We start from the raw sequence: 4121 nt of genomic DNA on the forward strand, positions 1-4121 counted from the left end.
CTGGAACTCACTCTGTAGACCAGGCTGGCCTCGAACTCAGAANCCCGCCTGCCTCTGCCTCTGCCTCCCAAGTGCTGGGATTAAAGGGAGTGAGCCACCCTGCCCGGCCATCTCCTACTTTCTAATAAAAGGTTTCCAGTCTCAGCTCCCTTGTCTAGGTCTATCTTCCACTCCTCTTGAGTTAGCTTTTGTGTGTGATGGGAGGTAGGGGTCCAGATTTATCTTTCTGCATGTGGATAGATGATTCTCTCGTTTGTCATGGCATCCTGATGGCTTTTCTGGCCTGCATAAAGGACTACACTTTCTCTTCCCAAGAGAGACAGACCAGCCTTGCTGGGATTTCTGGTGAGCAGCTGAGCAACTCTAGCAGGGCATGGGCTTCAGATAGGAGGTGACTGAGGTGCCCAGTCCCCTTGACTAGAATGAAAGCCATCAGTAGTGTAGCCACATCTTACAGTGTCCCCTCTCCTCAGGCCTTTGTGTCCTCCTCAGTCACACTAACATAGGATGACAACAGAGACCCATGCTGCAGACAGACAGACAGCACAGCACAGGGGAAGGAGAGTGGGTTCTTGGTGGGAGGGGAAGAGTAAGGAGAAGCTAAGATAACCTCAGCTCCTAAGCATCTGCTGGGGGAGCAGGCCTGATCTGGGGCAGCCTCCCCTCTCCCAGGGAAGAAGAAAAATACGGGGAGCTGTCATATGGATGGGTTGTGTGGGTCTGTGTGTGTGCTTAAGGTCACCTGGCAGGAGGAAGGTGTGGAAACTGGCTCTCTAGAAGTCTGTTTATGCTTGTCATAATGTGTGACAGGAATGCTTTGACAACATCACCAACTTCCACATGGCTTTATGTTACCAACAGGGAAACTGAGGTCCAGAGAGGGTAGGCATTCTGCCTAGGATCACACAGGGAGTCAGTGGAAAAGCAAGACTGGAACCAAGGCTGTAGGGCTTCAAGTCCATTCCCTTCAGAGCTCAGTTCCATCACTCCCAACAAGGAGGCCTTGAGGCAGAGGAGGGGGATTTCATATGGCTATCGGAAAACTCGAACCTGACTGTCCTCTGCCCACAAACACCGTAAAGGGGTGGCACACAGCTCAGTTGGTAGAATGCTTACCTAGTGGGACTGAAAACCTGGGTTCCCTGCCCAGTACCATGTAAGCTTGGAGCCACCCGGCCTACATAGGACTCTACCTCAAACTATTTTTTTGTTTTAAAAAAACAAATAATTTTATTATAGAATGCTACCTGTTCAGCCTTTTACCTTTGAGAACTGCAGACTAGTAGCCAGGGAGAAGAGCAGCCACAGCCCTGCCACACCAGTGCTCCGCACCACAGTGCCTTCAGGGAGGCTGCAGGAGAGGGGCAGGAGTGGTCTGCGTCCCCGGCTGTAGCATCTATCCATCCACATCTAATCTCAGTTTCTCCAGTGTGTGACTCTTCTCAGTTGTGCTAAGCACAAAACATGCGGGGAACAGCGGGCAGGGTTCTTCTACTTGTAGATGGGATCAGCCAGGCCAATGGCTAAGGTCTCTCCAGAGGAACTACACCACAGTGGGGATAGGAGGAGGAAGGCAGGGAAGTTGTGGCAAGCTGAGGGAGCTCAAGGCAAAAAAGGCTTGGCACAGTAGGGAGCATAGCATTAGCCTTGTGGTAGAAGCATGGAGGTGGGGTGTCCTGTCCCAGGCCCTTTCAGAGGTACCAGAGGACCAAATCAGACCAGGGTGAAGGGTGTTTGCCCTGCTCTCCCACACTGCAAGACCGATGGAATCTGTCCTTTCTCAGAGCTTTTCTTTGTGTGTATAGCGTACGTGTTGGTGATGCTTGTGTGTGCATGTGTCCACAGAGGTGACATGTTCCTCTACGTGTATGTAGAGACCAGAGGACATTGGATGTCCTTATTCCCTGGAGGTAGATTTCTCACTGAACCTAGGATTTGCCATTTTCTAGCCAGCCACATTTGCTAACCAGCAAGCTGTAAGGATCGTGTGTCTGCTTCACATGTCCGTGGTGCAGGGTGACAGCCACACTTGGCTTTTGTGTGGTTGCTGGGATGCTAGTTCTGGTCCTCGAGCTCCAGTGAATGCTCCCCTGCTTTGAGCATCTCCCCAGCCCCTCTTTCTCAGGATGTCTTCACCAGCCACCCGCCTCTCTTTTCCATGTGTGGGCCATTGCTTTCCTTGTCCCCTGGGTTCCCCAAAGTCGGGGAAAAGACTGAAAGAATGAATTCCTAGGAGAGCCCAGCAGCACGGGGAGGCTGGCTGCCTTTAACTAAGTCTGCAGGCAGGAGAGAGTTTTTATCCCCTGAAAGTTAATGCGAGCTGTTAGGGAGATAAATAAATGACAGGGCTGCCAATGGACTGTTGGGCTCAAAGCAGGGACATTTGTCTCACTTTAGAAGAAGGACCTGGAGGGCTCAGCCCCATCGACTCGTTCATTGTGCTGTTATCTGCCAGAGAGGTGGTGACACCACTGCAATTAAGACAAACTTTAGTCTGTAAGTTCCCGCTTGCAATCTCGGGGCTTCAAAACAAGACAAATGATCCCGCCAAGGGAGGAAACAAAGTCTTTTCCAGACTGTGTCCAAAGTCACAGCGAATATTTGTGGTTGTTCAGCAGAAAATTTGTCATTATGAGGCTTGGCTCTGTTGGTTTCCCTGTCCCACGTTATCAATGCCCTCTGGCTTGGGATAGCCCAGGTTATCTGTGGGACCTCACCTGGCCTCCCCAAATGGCCTCATTCCTTGCCTGCCTGTCCCCACCTTCTCCTGCCAGCCTGCTAGTTGGCAAGCTTCTCTAGTGTCGCCAAGATTTTAATGTCTGTCAAGGCGGAGGCTGATAAAGCCAGTGTCACTGCAACCCAGTGTTACAGTGAAGGCCCACAAGCCTTGTCCCATATCCCACATGTTAGTAGCCAGGCCCCACCCACAAGGACCAGACTTAGGGCCTGCATCCTAAGATGCTGACTTTCTCTGCCTGCCAGGCCTCTGTGCTGCTTCCTTCCTCTCAGGGCTTCTTTTCTGTCATCATAGCTTTCATCTTTTGCTGCAGGACCTAGCCCCGACCCTGGCTTCTGTGTCTCTCTGGCAGGTCCCCCCTCCCCCACTTTGGATGGAACTTTCCAGCTGCATGAAATGAAAACCTCTGAACCCCTCAATGTGAACTTGGTCCAGGACCAGTCTCAGGAGTCCACTTGACCCCAAGAATGAAATCAGGACCCCGTGTAAGCTGTGGTGAGCTCACAGTGCTCCTGCTGCCATTACTGGGATCTTGGGACAGGGTCTCTGTTCTCCCTCTCCACAGCCTCCTTCTCTGACCTTCTTCCTCACTCCAGCTTGCATGACAGGGGCTGCACCAAAGCAGAGGGTCATGGACTCTGGGAGCCATAAAACCATGATCTGAACTGCATGCATGTGCATGCAGGTATGTGTGCATGTAGATGCATGCATGTGTGCAGCTATGTGTACATATGTATGGATGTGCAGGTGTGTGTGTGTGTGTGGGGTGCATGCAGATACGTTTGTATGTGTGGGTCTGGGTTTATGCAGGTATGTGTGCATGTAGATGCATGCATGTGTGCAGCTATGTGTACATATGTATGGATGTGCAGGTGTGTGTGTGTGTGTGGGGTGCATGCAGATACGTTTGTATGTGTGGGTCTGGGTTTATGCAGGTATGTGTGCATGTGGATGGGTGTGTACAGGTATGCGTTTGTGGATTAGTATGTGTAGGTAGGTGCTTGATATTTTGGGCTGGAGATACTCACAGGGGACCATGATTAAGGCTACAAGTTGTTCAGGAGGCCTGAGAGGACTGCCAAGACTCAAAAGCCCAGTCACTTCTCAGCAGGGGAAACTGAGGTCAGGGCGGCTGTCTCTCCGGCTGGTGTCCAGGTCTGGCTCAGAGCTCTATCCAAAGCAACTTCGCAGCGCCATGGAAGGTCCTCTACAGCATGAGCGAGGTGGCTGAAGAGTAGATGTGAGGCCCCACTCCCCATAGTGCACTGTCTTTGCATGAGTTTGGGGGGCTTGTGCTGGAGTATGGGGGTCTTGTGCTGGAGTATGGGGGTCTTGTGCTGGAGTATGGGGGTCTTGTGCTGGAGTATGGGGGGCTTGTGCTGGA

The sequence above is a fragment of the Mus caroli genome, chromosome 9, assembly GCF_900094665.2.
Source record: "Mus caroli chromosome 9, CAROLI_EIJ_v1.1, whole genome shotgun sequence".
Lineage (NCBI taxonomy): Eukaryota > Metazoa > Chordata > Mammalia > Rodentia > Muridae > Mus > Mus caroli.